We start from the raw sequence: 16,909 nt of genomic DNA on the forward strand, positions 1-16,909 counted from the left end.
CATATTATACATTTTATTTAACAAACATGTATGTTCCAGGTATTATTCTAAGAGTTTATAGATATAAACTCATTCTATCCATGAAGTAAGTACTATTAAAACTCCCTGTTTTATAGATGGGGAAGAAGATGCACAAAGATGTTAAGTAACTTGCCCAAATCAGGCAGTTTTTAAGTGTCAGAGCCCCATTATTCAAACAGAAACAAATACAAACAGTGGGCACAATGGCTTATGCCTGTAATCCCAGCACTTTGGGAGGCCGAGGTGGGCAGATCACCTGAGGTGAGGAGTTCGAGACCAGCCTGGCCAACATGGTGAAACCCCATCTCTAGTAAAAATACAAAAATTAGGCCGGATGTGGTGGCTCACACCTGTAATCCCAGCACTTTGGGAAGCCGAGGCAGGCGGATCATGAGGTCATGAGATCGAGACCATCCTGGCTAACACGGTGAAACCCGGTCTCTACTAAAAATACAAAAAAAATTAGCGGGTGTGGTGGCACACGCCTGTAGTCCCAGCTACTCGGGAGGCTGAGGCAGGAGAATCGCTTGAACCCGGGAGGCGGAGGTTGCAGTGAGCTGAGATCACGCCACTGCACTCCAGGCTGGGCCATAGAGCAAGACTCCATCTCAAAAAAAAAAAAAAAAAAATTAGCCGGGCATGGTGGCATGTGCCTGTAATCCCAGCTACTCAGGAGGCTGAAGCACAAGAATTGCTTGAACCTGGGAGGCGGAGGTTGCAGTGAGCCGAGATCATGCCACTGCACTCCAGCCTGGGCAACAGAGCGAGACTCCATCTCAACAACAACAACAACAAAGAAATACAAACAACATTGCTACAGAGTCTATTGACCCACTGTATCATGCTGACTGTGTTAAGGGCTAGGAATGGATGGGGCAAAGAGAAGATAAGGGAAATGATCAAACAGTTTAATTCCTCAAAACAGTTGTTGAGATAATCAATTTAAAGAGCTTTTTATTCCTAACATATTACAGTTTTTATTGCTTTATTATTCTGGTCATATTGATATACACTTTGATTCAGTGTGCTATACTTGGCTTGTTAGGATTTGATCGAGAAAATTTGCATCTATATTCAGACTATGTATTCAAAAACAGTTTGTCTGCAAAAAACCTACCCATGAAAGTTTATAGCAGTTTCTTTATTTATAATAGCCAAATTGGCAGCAACCAAGATGTCCTACCCTAGGTGAATGGATAAATAAACTGTGGTACATCCATACAATGAAATATTTTTGGCGCTAAAAAGAAATGAACTAGCAAGCCATGATAAGATGCAGGGGGACAACTTAAATGCATGTTGCTAAGTGAAAGAGACCAATCTGAAAAGGCTACATACTGTATGATTCTAACTACATGACATTATGAAAAAGGCAAAACTATGGAGACAATAGAAAGAACAGAGGTTGGTGGTAGGGAGGGATGAATAGGTGAAACATACAGGATTTTTAAGATAGCAAAACTAAGCCAGACATGGTGGCTCACATCTGTAATCCCAACACTTTGGTAGGCTGAGGCAGGTGGATTGTTTGAGCTGAGAAGTTGGAGACCAGCCCAGGGAAACATGGCGAAACCTCCTCTCTACAAAAAATATGAAAATTAGCCGGGCATGGCAGCATGCACCTGTAGTCCCAGCTACTTGGGAGGCTGAGGTGGGAGGATTGCTTGAGCCCAGGAGATCAAGGCTGCAGTGAGCTGTGATTGAGCCACAGCACTTGAGAGACAGAGGGAGACGCTGTCTCACATATACACACACAAAAAGTGAAACTATTCTGTATGATACTATAATAACAGATACATCATTATACACTTGTTAAAACCCATAGAATGTACAACACCAAGAGAGAACCATACTGTAAACTATGGACTTTGGGTGATAAAGATGTTTCACTGTAGGTTCATCAGTTGCAACAAATGTACCACTTGGGTGCAGATGTTGATAATGGGGGAGGCTGTGCATGTGTGGGGGCAAGGAGTAAGTGGGGAATTTCTGTACCTTCTCAGTTTTACTGTAAAGCTAAAGCTGCTTTTAAAAAGTCTATTTTTAAAAATAGTCTATCTTTGAAACTTGCAGTGTACTTTAAAATGTAAAATATTGGTAATGGTGTGATTGTGTATAATAAGTTTTTGTTAACTTCACTCTTTACCTGTGCAAGTCCCCCATGCCCTTGGCCTTTCCTTTCTGTCTGTTACCTCCTCCTTTCCTAGGAAGTGTAAATGGCACGGTCCCCACTTGGGCTCTCTTCCTTTACTCCATTGTCCTTTTCTTAAACCTTCCTAAGCCAGGTTCAATCCAGCTGTCTGCCTCCTCCATGGCTATATCAGGGCTACAGAGCTTTGCCGGAGAAAAACCACGATGGTGAAGATGACGCCCTGTATACAACTCAGTCTCCCACCTGGACTCATCCTTCAGTGTTTCTTCCTTCCAATTATTTCTGTTTCTCAAATCAGAGCTTTCTACTTCAAAGGTGTATAAGATTTTTGGGGGTTTTTTTGTTTTGTTTTTTGAGACAGAGTTTCGTTCTTGTTGCCCAGGCTGGAGTGCATGGCGTGATCTCAGCTCACAGCAACCTCTGCCTCCCAGGTTCAAGCAATTCTACTGCCTCAGCCTCCTGAGTGGCTGGTATTACAGGCATGTGCCACCACGCCCGGCTAATTTTGTATTTTTAGTAGAGACGGAGTTTCTCCATGTTGGTGAGGCTGGTCGCGAACTCCTGACCTCAGGTGATGCGCCCGCCTTGGCCTATCAAAGTGCTAGGATTACAGGCGTGAGCCACCATGCCTGGCCCTAATTTGTTTTCTATTTGCTGCCATAATAAATTACCACAAACTCAGAGGCTTAAAACAACAGAAATTTATTACTATACAGTTCTGTAGGTTAGAAGTCTGACATGGGTTTCACTGGACTTGGCAGGACTGTGCTCCTCTTTTGGAGGCTCTAGGAATGAATCCATTTCTTTGCTTTTTCCAGCTTCTAGAAGCCTCCTGCATTCCTTGACTGTGGCCCTGTTGTCCACGTTCAAACCTAGCAATGTTGCATCTCGCTGACTATTCTTTCATAGTCACATCTCTTTCTCTGACTCTTCTATTATTGCCTCCCTCTTCCACTTTGCCCAGGCTGGAGTGCAGTGACCTGATCATGGCTTGCTGCAGCCTCAACCTCCTCGGGCTCAGGTGATCCTCTCACCTCAGCCCCCTGAGTAGCTGGGACTACAGGCATGGATGTCACAAAGCCCAGCTAATTTTTTTGTAATTTTTTTAGAGATGGGGTTTTGCCATGTTGCCCAGGCTGGTCTGGGACACCTGAGCTCAAGCGTTCCATCAGCCTTGGCCTCCCAAAGTGCTAGGATTACAGGCATAAGCCACAGCACCTGGCCCACTATTTTTTTTTTTTTTTTTTTTTTTTTTTTGAGACAGAATTTCACTCTTGTTGCCCAGGCTGGAGTGCAATGGCCTGATCTCAGCTCACTGCAACTTCTGCCTCCCAGGTTCAAGCAATTGTCCTGCCTCAGCCTCCCTAGTAGCTGAGATTACAGGGATGCACCACCACTCCCAGCTAATTTTGTATTTTTAGTAGAGACGGGGTTTCACCATAGTCAGGCTGGTCTTGAACTCCTGACCTCTGGTGATCCATCTGCCTCAGCCTCCCAAAGTGCTGGTATTGCAAGCATGAGCCACCATGCACGTCTTTGTGTTTTGGTGTTTTTTTTTGTTTGTTTGTTTAAGAGACAGGATCGGCCAGGCGCAGTGGTTCACGCCTGTAATCCCAGCACTTTGGGAGGCAGAGGAGGGCAGATAACAAGGTCAAGAGATGGAGAACATCCTGGCCAACATAGTGAAACCCCGTCTCTACTAAAAATACAAAACTTAGCTTGGCATGGTGGCGCATGCCTGTAGTCCCAGCTACTCGGGAGGCTGAGGCAGGAGAATTGCTTGAACCTGGGAGGCGGAGGTTGCAGTGAGCCAAGATCACGCCACTGCACTCCAGCCTGGCGACAGAGTGAGAGTCCGTCTCAGAAAAAAAAAAAAAGAGAGAGAGAGACAGGATTTCGCTGTGTTGCCCAGGCTGGAGTGCAGTATCACAATCATATCTCATTGCAGCTTCAAACTCCTGAGCTCAGGCGATCTTCCTAGCAGCTGGGACTACAGGCACGAACCCCTCTTCCACTTTTAAGGACCTTGTGATTACATTCAACCCACCAAGGATATTCTATCTTAAGGTTAGCTGATTAGAAAACTCAATTCTGCAACCTTTATTCTTTGCTATGTAATGTAACGCATTCACATAATGGGTATATATTTTATATATGTCATTTACATAACAGTTCCCCTTATCCGCAGGAGATACATTCCAAGACCCCTAGTGGATGCCTGAAGCTGCAGATAGTACCAAACCCCCTACATATACTATGTATTCTCCCATACAATCACATTGTATAGGGCAGGCAGTGTATATAGCATGAATACACTGGACAAAGGCATGATTCACATTCAGGGCAGGACAGAGTGGGATGGCACAAGATTTCATCACACTACTCAGAATGGTGTGCAATTTAAAACTTATGAAGGGTTTATTTCTGAAATGTTCCATTTAATATTTTTGGACCACAGCTGACCATGGGTAACTGAAACTGTGGAAAGTGAAATCGCAGATAAGGGGAACTACGTATAATATATCTTATACAGTAGTTGGTATAAAATTTTAAATTTTACCATGAATTATTTTCTTACTATGGTTTTATCTCACTTAAACCTCACAACCCTATGAAGTAAGAGCTACGTTTACAAATGAGAAAACTAAGGCTAAGAACGTTAGGAAATGTGGCCAGGCACGGCGGCTCACCCCTGTAATCACAACACCTTGGGAGGCCAAATCACCTGAGGTCAGGAGTTCAAGACCAGCCTGGCTAACATGGCAAAACCCTGTCTATACTAAAAATACAAAAATTAACCAGGTTTGGTGGCATGCGTCTGTAATCCAGGCTACTCGGGAGCGGGAGGCACGAGAGTGGCTTGAACCCGGCAGGCAGAGGTTACAGTGAGCGGAGATCGCGCCACTGCACTCCAGCCTGGGCAACAAAATGAGACTCCATCTCAAAAAAAAAAAAAAAAAAAAAAAAAAGAAAGTTAGGAAATGTATCTGGGGCAGGGCTGGTAAGCAGCAGAATGAGATTTGAACCCAGGGCTGTTTAAAGCCATATTCTTCATCACTATGCTATGCTGAAATTGGTTCAAATTGTATTTTTCTATTTTCCAAGAAAAAAGATTATTATAACGAAAATTGGATTCTGTTTTTGTCAGAAGAATAGTTCAAGGACTATGAATCAGTTAAAATTTAAATAAACATATTGTCTTTCTGAATAACAAAATTGCCTTAATGTGCAGCTTATGTTTTTTTGAATTGAATTTTATATGATCACAGACTTTTGGTAACTGTTTTTTACTTTTTATCCCATGCCCTACATTTCTAAACTGTTAGTACTGCTTGCTTTTAAGAAACCAAACGCTGGCCGGGCATGGTGGCTCACGCCTGTAATCCCAGCACTTTGGGAGGCCGAGGCGGGTGGATCACCTGAGGTCGGGAGTTTGAGACCAGCCTGACCAACATGTAGAAACCCCGTCTCTACTAAAAATACAAAATTAGCCGGGCGTAGTGGTGCACACCTGCAATCCCAGCTACTCGGGAGGCTGAAGCAGGAGAATCGCTTGAACCCAGGAGGCGGAGGTTGCTGCTAGCTGAGATCGTGCCATTGCACTCCAGCCTGGGCAACAAGAGCGAAAACTCCATCTCAAAAAAAAAAAAAAAAAGGAAGAAAAAGTAAAAAACCAAATGGGTGTAAGTTCTTCCTAGGACTGTGAGTTTCGAGTTTGCTTATTTGCAGAGTTTAAAAGTAAACATGACCCCAGGAAGTCATGTGGTCCAGTCTCTTCCCTTGAATACCTCAAATCACCACTTTTTCATTGCTATTTAGGGAGAGGTAGAGGATTCCATTTTAGGCATAGAGAATTTTCATTTCCCTGATCTTAGTTGTCTGCAGTATTTTCCTCTACCTGTTTTTCAGATGATTGTTTTTCAGTGCAATAAGTAGCAAGGAAATGATTTATCTCAGCAGATAGATAGTAGCAATCTATCCCAATCAGGTGTTGAAATAGCAAGTAATGAGATGAAATCTGAGAGGTGGTTGCAGCCAAATAAAATGCCTGTAAAACTTTCAAACAGTATGGTACCAGGCATAAAGAAACAGCACAAAGCAGAAATGGTGCAACAGAAATGTAATATACTGAGGAATACATTCAACAGTGGAAGCAATCCACATAGTACAAGGAAAAAATTAAGGTGCTTTTTTCATTTTTCATTGTTTTATACCAAGGATTTAAAATCCCCTGCAAGGCCTGGCACGGTGGCTCACGCCTGTCATCCCAGCACTTTGGGAGGCCAGGGCAGGTGGATCACCCGAAGTCAGGAGCTCAAGACCAGCCTGACCAACATGGAGAAACCCTGTCTTTAATAAAAATACAAAATTAGCTGGACATGGTGGCGCATGCCTGCAATCCCAGCTACTCGGGAGGCTGAGGTGGGAGAATTGCTTGAACCTGGGAGGCAGAGGTTGCGGTGAGCTGAGATCGCGCCATTGCACTCAGTCTGGGCAACAAGAGCGAAACTCTGTCTCAAAAACTAAATAAATAAATTAAAATAAAATAAAATCCCCTGCAAACACAGTGCATCTTTGTGCCTTGTACCTTATGTCTTAACACAGTGCTTTGCAGAGGAAATGTTTGTTGAATCAGTAACATTTATATGCACTTGACTGTCATAAAAGCACCTTGCAGATATCTAGAAGAGACATCACAAATGGCTCATTTAAACTATACAAAAACTAAGTGGCTGTTCAGATGGCCAGATTCAGATTCAAATTCCAATCCCTAGCACATTATTAGCTATTTAAAGGCCTGGATTGCTGGGTGTTGTGGTGTACACCTGTAGTCCCAGCTACCCAGGAGACTGAGGTGGACGGATTACTTGAGCCCAGGAAACTGAGGCTGCAGTGAGCCAAGATCATGCCACTGCACTCCAGCCTGGGAGACACAGCCTTGAGACCCTGTATCAAAAAAAAAAAAAAGCCTGGGCGTGGAGTCAGGGGAAGGAGGTACATGCGAAGGTTTGTTACATAGATAAACTCATGTCATGGAGGTTTGTTGTATAGATTATTTCATGACCCAGGTATTAAACCCCAGTACCCAACAATTTATAAAGTGCCATTTGAGCATGGTGATGATATTTTAAAATTTTACCTCTCTGAGCCTAGCACAGTACCTGGCACACACTAGGTACTGAACACATAGTTATTGGATGAAGGAATATATATATTATATATAATATATATTGTATAATATATATAGTATATATTATACATAATATATATAATATATATTATGTATAATATATATAATATATATTATGTATAATATATATAATATATATTATGTATAATATATATAATATATATTATGTATAATATATATAATATATATTATGTATAATATATATAATATATATTATGTATAATATATATTATGTATAATATATATTATGTATAATATATATAATATATATTATGTATAATATATATAATATATATTATGTATAATATATATAATATATATTATGTATAATATATATAATATATATTATGTATAATATATATAATATATATTATGTATAATATATATAATATATATTATGTATAATATATATAATATATATAATATATATTATGTATAATATATATAATATATATTATGTATAATATGTATAATATATATTATGTATAATATGTATAATATATATTATGTATAATATGCATAATATATAATATGTATAATATATATTATGTATAATATGTATAATATATATTATGTATAATATGTATAATATATATTATGTATAATATGTATAATATATAATGTATAATATATATAATATATATTATGTATAATATATATTTTATATATTATGTATAATATATAATATATGTTATGTATAATATATATAATATATGTTATGTATAATATATATAATATGTTATGTATAATATATATAATATGTTATGTATAATATATATAATATATATTATGTATAATATGTATAATATATAATGTATAATATGTATAATATATATTATGTATAATATGTATAATATATATTATGTATAATATGTATAATATATATTATGTATAATATGTATAATATATATTATGTATAATATGTATAATATATATTATGTATAATATGTATAATATATTATGTATAATATGTATAATATATTATGTATAATATATATAATATATTATGTATAATATATAATATATTATGTATAATATATATAATATATATTATGTATAATATATATAATATATATTATGTATAATATATATAATATATATTATGTATAATATATATAATATATTATGTATAATATATATAATATATTATGTATAATATATATAATATATTATGTATAATATATATAATATATATTATGTATAATATATAATATATTATGTATAATATATATAATATATATTATGTATAATATATATAATATATTATGTATAATATATATAATATATATTATGTATAATATATATAATATATATTATGTATAATATATATTATATAATACATAATATATATTCTTCATCCAATAACTATTATATATTATATATTTTATATATTTTATATTTATTTTATATATATATTATATATTATATATAAAATATATATAATATTTAAAATATATATTTTATATATAATATATAATATATATAATATAAATATATACACTTATGTATTATATATTTATATATTATATATAATATATTTATATATAATACATATTTATATATATAAGTATATTTTTTTGAGACAGAGTCTCGATCTGTCACCCAGGCTGGAGTGCAGTGGCGTCATCTCGGCTCACTGCAAGCTCCGCCTCCCAAGTTTATGCCATTCTCCTGCCTCAGCCTCCCAAGTAGCTGGGACTACAGGCACCCACCACCACACCCAGCTAACTTTTTGTATTTTTAGTAGAGATGGGGTTTCACCGTGTTAGCCAGGATGGTCTCGATCTCCTGACCTCGTGATATACCCACCTCAGCCTCCCAAAGTGCTGGGATTACAGGCGTGAGCCATGGCGCGTGGCCTAGACGTTACATTCTTAGATGATATCAAACCAAGGAATAGGGATGTAGAAGGTAACTAACATTATGCATTTTTTGTTTGTTTTGAGACAAGGTCTCACTTTGTGGTCTAGGCTGGAGTGCAGTGGTGCAATCACGGCTCACCGCAGCCTTGACCTAACTAACTCAAGTGATCCTCCCACCTCAGCCTCCTGAGTAGCTGTGACCACAGGTGAGCGCCACCACTCCTACCTAATATTTCTATTCTTTTTTTTTAATAGATATGATGTCTTGCCATGTTACCCAGGCTGGTCTGGAACTCCAGGGGTAAAGCAATCCTCCCACCTCGGCCTCCCAAAGTGCTGAGATTACAGACATGAGCCACCTTGCCCAGTCACATTATCCCATTTTGCTTTTTTATGCATTCCATTCATATAAATGTTGAAACATGTACACTCACATGTAAACTATGTATTTGGATGTGTGTGTGTGTGTGTGTGTGTTGTGTGTTTTGAGATGGAGTCTCCCTCTGTCACCCAGGCTGGAGTGGCAGGGGTGCGATCTCAGCTCACTGCAACCTCCCAAACTGCCTTGGCCTCCCAAAGTGCTGGGATTACACGCCAGGCCTAAACTATGTATTTGTGACCTCTTATATTAATACATTGTATGTATTGTAAAATATAAACCCCAAATTTTAAAATATAAAATAACCAATATATTTAAAGTAATTTAATGGTATTTAATTTTCTGTCAGCCAGGCTGGAGTGCAGTGGTGCAATCTTGGCTCACTGCAACCTCCATCTCCCAGGTTCAAGCAATTCTCCTGCCTCATTCTCCCAAGTAGCTGGGATTACAGGCATGTGCCACCACGCCCGACTAATTTTTGTATTTTTAGTAGAGATGTGGTTTCACCATGTTGGCCAGGCTGGTCTCGAACTCCTGACCTCAGGTAATCCGCCTGCCCCAGCCTCCCAAAGTGCTGGGATTACAGGCATGAGCCACTGCACCCGGCTTAAAAAATTTTTTATAGAGACAGGATCTCATTCTGTTGATGTGCTCTCCACCTTCAAAGCCTGCAGTGTTGCATCTCTCTGACCATTCTTCCATAGTTACATCTCTTTCCCTGACTCTGTTCTATCACCTCCTTCTTCCACCTTAATTTTTAATTTTAGAGATGAGGTCTTACTCTGTCACACAGGCTGGAGTGCAGTCGTGCCATCATAACTCACTTCACTCCAGCCTTAATCTCCTGGGCTCAAATGATCCTCCTGCCTTAGCCTCCTGGGTAGCTAGGACTACAGGCCTGCACCACCACAGCTGGCCAATTTTTTTTTTTCTTTATTGAGACAGGGTCTCACTCTGTCACTCAGGGTGGAGTGCAGTGGTGTGATCTCAGCTCACTGCAACCTCTGCCTCCGGGTTCAAGTGATCCTCCCGCCTCAGACTCCCAAGTACCTGGGACTAGAGGCATGTGTCACCACACCTGGCTAATGTTTTCTATTTTTGGTCAAGACAGAATTTCACCATGTTGCCTAGGCTGGTCTCGAACACCTAAGCTCAAGTGATCCACCTGCCTTGGCCTCCCAAAGGACTGGGATTATAGGTGTGAGCCACCATACCCAGCTCCAGCAATTTTTTTTTTTTTTATTTTTTGGTAGAAATGGAGTTTTGATGTGTTGCCCAGGCTGGTCTTGAACTCCTGGTCTCAAGCAATCTGCCCACCACAGCCTCCCAAAGTGCTGGGATTACAGGTGTGCTTCGCTGCACCTGGCCTTAATAGTATTTATTTTTTTTTTTTTTGAGATGGAGTCTCGCTGTGTCACCCAGGCTGGAGTGCAATGGTGTGATCACGCCTCAATGTAACCACTGCCTCCTGGGTTCAAGCGATTCTCCTGCCTCAGCCTCCCAAGTAGCTGGGATTACAGGCACCTGTCACCACGCCAGGCTAATTTTTGTATTTTTAGTAGAGACGGGGTTTCACCATGCTGACCAGGCTGGTCTTGAACTCCTGACCTCATGATCAGCCCACCTTGGCCTCCTAAAGTGATGGGATTACAGGCATGAGTCACTGCGCCCAGCCCAATAGTATTTTATTAATAGTAGAAAAGATTTTTTGGCCCGGCACCGTGGCTCAGGCCTGTATATCCCAGCACTTTGGGAGGCCGAGGCAGTGGATCACGAGGTCAGGAGATTGAGACCATCCTGGCTAACACGGTGAAACCCCGTCTCTACTAAAAATACAAAAAATTAGCTGGGCGTGGTGGTGGGCGCCTGTAGTCCCAGCTACTCAGGAGGCTGAGGCAGGAGAATGGCGTGAACCCGGAAGGCGGAGCTTGCAGTGAGCCGAGATCGCGCCACTGCACTCCAGCCTGGATGACAGAGCAAGACTCCATCTCAAAAAAAAAAAAAAAAAAAAAAAAATCTTGATTTAACACTTTGTGATGCAGTCATTAGTCTAATTTTAAGTTTAGTTATTCTAATACTTCATTTTAATGGCTGTCATAGCTGAGAAGATATTTTGAAGAGATATTTCATAAAGATATTTAGATTTAAATGGAAGAGATGCATTGTTATTGGCTGTATCTATTAAAGTACGCATTTTCTTTTTCAGTCCCATCATCCAGTTCTGTAAAGGTTTTTGTCGAAGTTTGACTAGTAAATTTCCATTCTCTCTGCTGTCAGTTAGTAATTCCTTACTTCCTTCCTTCCTTCCCTCCTTCCTTCCTTCCCTCCTTCCCTCCCTCCCTCCCTCCCTCCTTCCCTCCCTCCTTCCTCTCTCAATCTGTCTCTTTCTTTCTCTTTAATAGAGACGGGGTCTCGCTGTGTTGCCCAGGCTGGTCTCAAACTCCTATGCTCAAGTGATCCCCCACTACTCAGCCTCCCGAAGTGCTGGGATTACAGGCATGAGCCACCGTGCCCAGCCTCAGTCAGTAATTCTTGCAAACGAATTTAAAGACACTGCCTTTTATTTTTTCATCAAATAAATTTTAAGACCCACTGAAATGCATTAACTGGAAAATGTTTAAACAAGTAGAAAATTGTGTTTCAAAAATTCCAGTGCAATGTATATATTAGAGTTTTAATAGGACACGAACACACACACACACAGTTTCCCATGCAACAAAGTCACATACTGATGGAAATATTTCCAAGACACTCTCTCCAAACTGTTTATTTCAAAACCCATCTACACTAAAGGGAGTGGGAAGGAAGTTAATCTCTCACTCATTGCTAAAACTTTACCTTGAAAGAAAATGTGCAGCCGAGCACGGTGGCTCACATCTGTAATCCCAGCACTTTGGGAGGCCGAGGCGGGCAGATCACCTGAGGTCAGGAGTTCGAGACCAGCCTGGCCAACATGGGGAAACACTATCTCTATTAAAAACACAAAATAAGCCAGGCAGGGTAGCGCATGCCTGTAATCTTAGCTACTTGGGAGGCTGAGGGCAGGAGAATCACTTGAACCCAGGAGGCAGAGGTTGCAGTGAGCCAAGATCACGCCACTGCACTCCAGCCTGGGCAACAGGAGCAAAACTCTGTCTCAAAAAAGAAAAAGAAAAAGAAAAGATGTATGTTTAATATCCTCTACATAGAATACAACCCACAGGGATTATCACAGAAAAGGTAAAGAAATCTGAATCACTTGTATTTTTTGTCAGCAAAAATGCATAATTCTTCTTCATAGTCAAATACTCTTTTAAGTAATAACAACCAGAGCTTGCGTAAAGCTGATTTTGGTAGTAGATATTATACTAAGAGATTTTTATATACATATGTATCAACTCACTTCATCCCCAGAACAACTCAATGCAGTAGATACTATTATCTCCATTTCACAGATGAAGAAACTGAACCTCAGAGAGTTAAATGATCTTCCTGGGATTACATGGCTGGTGATGGGAGAACTGTGGTCAGAACCTAGGCAGTGTGTGTCCAGGATCTGTGCTTTTGACCTCGAGTGTGTTGAATACTTTGCTAGAAAATAAAAAGTTTTCACAATCACTCGCCATCTCAGTATAAGGTATTATGTAGATTCTATTGAAGGGATTTAGTTTTACAAAATCGACCACATCAGTGATGTCCTGTACTACATAAAACTTCAATAGACTGATTGTGGATGAACTAGGGCACCCAGTCAACCCTTTTAATTGTGAAAAGTCTGTCCTTCTCAGGTTACCTCACACAGCACACCTCTGACATGACTGACAAAGGACTGTATGAGCATGCCAGTGTCACATTTATGTTAAATAATAAAGCTTAATTTCTTTCTTTCTTTCTTTTTAGACAGGGTTTCACTCTGTCACCCAGGCTGGAGTGCAATGGTGCGATCTTGGCCCACTGCAACCTCCGTTTCCCAGACTCAAGCCATCTTCCCACCTCAGCATTCCGAGTAGCTGGGATTACAGATGCACACCACCATGCCCAGCTAAGTTTTATATTTTTGTAGAGACGGTGTATCATCATGTTGCCCAAGTTGGTCTTGAACTCCTGAGCTCAAGTGATCCACCCGCCTTAGCCTCCCAAAGTGCTGGGATTTCAGGCATGAGCCAACCTGGTCTGTTTCTTACTTTTTAGAGAAAACAAATGGATGTTGTAATATTTTCTTTCTGTTCTTTCTGAACTTGTAGTAGATTTCCTTGAGGACCCTTTGGATGTCCAGTCTCCACTTTCAATACCATTTGCCTTAGCAAATATGAAGAAATTTAAAATTATCCAGGAGAAATACAGTTTCAGTAAAACAAATGCAGAGGAATTACAGAGGATAATCAAAACAACTTCTTAAATATAATTTGAGAAATAAAAGGAGGCTGAGTTTAGATTTTAAAATCTGATAATAATGAAATGTGATTTTTTTGAAGTGTAATTTTAAATGTAAGATTAATACAAGGCTGCATTATAAGAGTGTCAACTGGCCAGGTGCGGTGGCTCACGTCTGTACCCCCAGCATTTTGGGAGGCCAAGGTAGGCGGATCACCTGAGGTCAGGAGTTTGAGACCAGCCTGGCCACAATAGTGAAACCCTGCCTCTATTAAAAATACAAAAATTAGCTGGATATGGTGGCAGGTGCCTGTATTCCCAGCTACTTGGGAGGCTGAGGCAGGAGAATTGCTTGAACCCAGGAGGTGGAGGTTGAAGTGAGCTGAGATCGCACCACTGCACTCCATGACACTAAGGACTCACTTGATCCTTTATAGAGTTCCATGTCTCATACTGGGCATCTCCTCTAAAATCTAAAGAAAACATGGAGAATTTGGGAAAAACTCCTATGAGAGTCATAAAATATTTTTTAAAATGACAGAAAAAGTTAAAAGAGCTGGGGTTGTTTATCTTAGAAAACTCAGGGGAATTTAAGAGTCTTCTTGCGTATGAAGAGTTATAATTCCTTAAGGTCTACTTAAGTCTTTGACACATCTGGCTGGGCCAGACACAGATTCCTTAGAGAATTTGTTAAGGAAATAACAGCAATGCACCTCTTTATGCCAGAAGCTATTAAGCCCTTGTATCTGAAATAGGTTCAATCATTAATTGCACATAATAGAAGTAAATAACTGAGTCACCAAATGAACAGTGTTTAAGAAAAGCTATTATTCCCCACTGATAAGCAACTAAAATAATAGTTATCTTCAAAGTCCACCTAGCAGGTTTAGTCCACCTACCCTAATATGATCCCCTGGACATAGAAACTGCTGACACGACTTACGTAGATAAATTATTGTCAACTATTAACAGACTTTTATTTTATGTACATAATAGACTAAATGAGATACAGAAAAAAAGAGAAAAATGAATGATTTATATTTTATTCTTGACATTCATAAAAACAAGATTGGAAAACAATGAGATTTCCCTAATAGGAAAGTATAATAATATTATTTTAGATAATTAATAGTCTTACGGAAATTTAAAATAATTTCTAGCTACTTTTTATCAAAAAGCTGATGCTAGCAGTTTAAGTGTTCTGATCTCCTAACACTTCCCCTTGATTTTTCTCATGAGTCTAATACAGAAAGTGAGAAAGTCCTGTGATCTGAAAAGCCTTATATTTGATCCTAATGTAGTCTTGTTTTAAAATAGAGTTTCCTCCCTGTTATGAAACATACCTGAACTTCAAGCATTTCAGTTTTGAGTTTGAATTGGCTAATTTGGCCCAAGAAATGATGTTCAGCTTTGGGCCTCCCACCTATACCCTACCCCACAAAATGAACACATGCTGAACCCTTTTCAAATCATAGAAACAAGTTAATTCTGCTCTGTGCTAAAGAGGCGTTAATTGCTCTCAATTTCAGTTCCCATGAGTATCTGAGGGTTTTTTTTTTTTTTTTTTTTGAGAAGGAGTCTCACTCTGTCACCCAGGCTGGAGTGCAGTGGCGTGATCTCAGCTCACTGCAAGCTCCACCTCCCGAGTTCACACCATTCTCCTGCCTCAGCCTCCCAAGTACCTGGGACTACAGGCTCCCGCCACCACGCCCAGCTAATTTTTGTATTTTTAGTAGAGACGGGGTTTCACTGTGTTAGCCAGGATGGTCTTGATCTCCTGACCTCGTGATCCGCCCGCCTCGGCCTCCCAAAGTGCTGGGATTACAGGCGTGAGCCACCGTGCCTGGCTAATTTTTGTATTTTTAGTAGAGACGGGGTTTCACTGTGTTGGCCAGGATGGTCTTGATCTCCTGACCTCGTGATCCGCCCGCCTCAGCCTCCCAAAGTGCTGGGATTACAGGCGTGAGCCACCACGCCCGGCCTAATTTTTGTATTTTTAGTAGAGACGGGGTTTCATCATATTGGTCAGGCTGGTCTCAAACTCCTGACCTCAGGTGATCCGCCTGCCGTGACCTCCCAAAGTGCTGGGATTACAGGTGTAAGCCAGCGTGCTCGGCCACTGAGGGTTTTTTTGGTTGTTTTTTTGTTTTGTTTTGTTTTTTGTTTTGAGACGGAGTCTCGCTCTGTTGCCCAGGCTGGAATGCAGTGGCACGATCTCGGCTCACTGCAAGCTCCACCTCCCAGGTTCACGCCATTCTCCTGCCTCAGCCTCAAGAGTAGCTGGAACTACAGGTGCCCGCCACCACACCTGGCTAATTTTTTTGTATTTTTAGTAGAGACGGGGTTTCACCATGTTAGCCAGGATGGTCTCAATCTCCTGACCTCGTGATCCGGCCACCTAGGCCTCCCACAGTGCTGGGATTAAGGCGTGAGCCACCGTGCCCGGCCAGTTGTTTTTAAACAGAGGGTCTCCCTCTGTTGCCCATGCTGGACTGCAGTGGGGCAATCATAGCTCACTACAGGCTTGACCTCCTAAGCTTAAGTGATCCTCCCACCTCAGCCTCCCAAGTAGTTGGGACTACAGGTGTGCACCACCATACTCAGCTAATTTTTTTTATAGAGACAGGGGGAGGGGTCTCACTTTGGTACCCAGGATGGTCTCAAACTCCTAGGATTAAGGGATCCTCCCATGTCGGCCTCCCAAACTGCTGGGATTATAGGCGTAAGCCACCACTACTGGCATGAGTTTTTCTAACTGTATCTTGGGTTGCTTTATGTTTTATTAAATTGTTTTGCTCAGAAAATTTAATAAATTAGTCAGCTGGGCATGGTGGCTCACACCAGTAATCCCAGCACTTTGGGAGGCGAAGGTAGGAGGATGACTTGAGCCCAGGGGTTTGAGACCAGCCTGGGCAACATAGGGAGACCCTGTCTCTACAAAAATAAAAAAT

The sequence above is a fragment of the Pan troglodytes genome, chromosome 7 (genome assembly GCF_028858775.2).
Source record: "Pan troglodytes isolate AG18354 chromosome 7, NHGRI_mPanTro3-v2.0_pri, whole genome shotgun sequence".
Lineage (NCBI taxonomy): Eukaryota > Metazoa > Chordata > Mammalia > Primates > Hominidae > Pan > Pan troglodytes.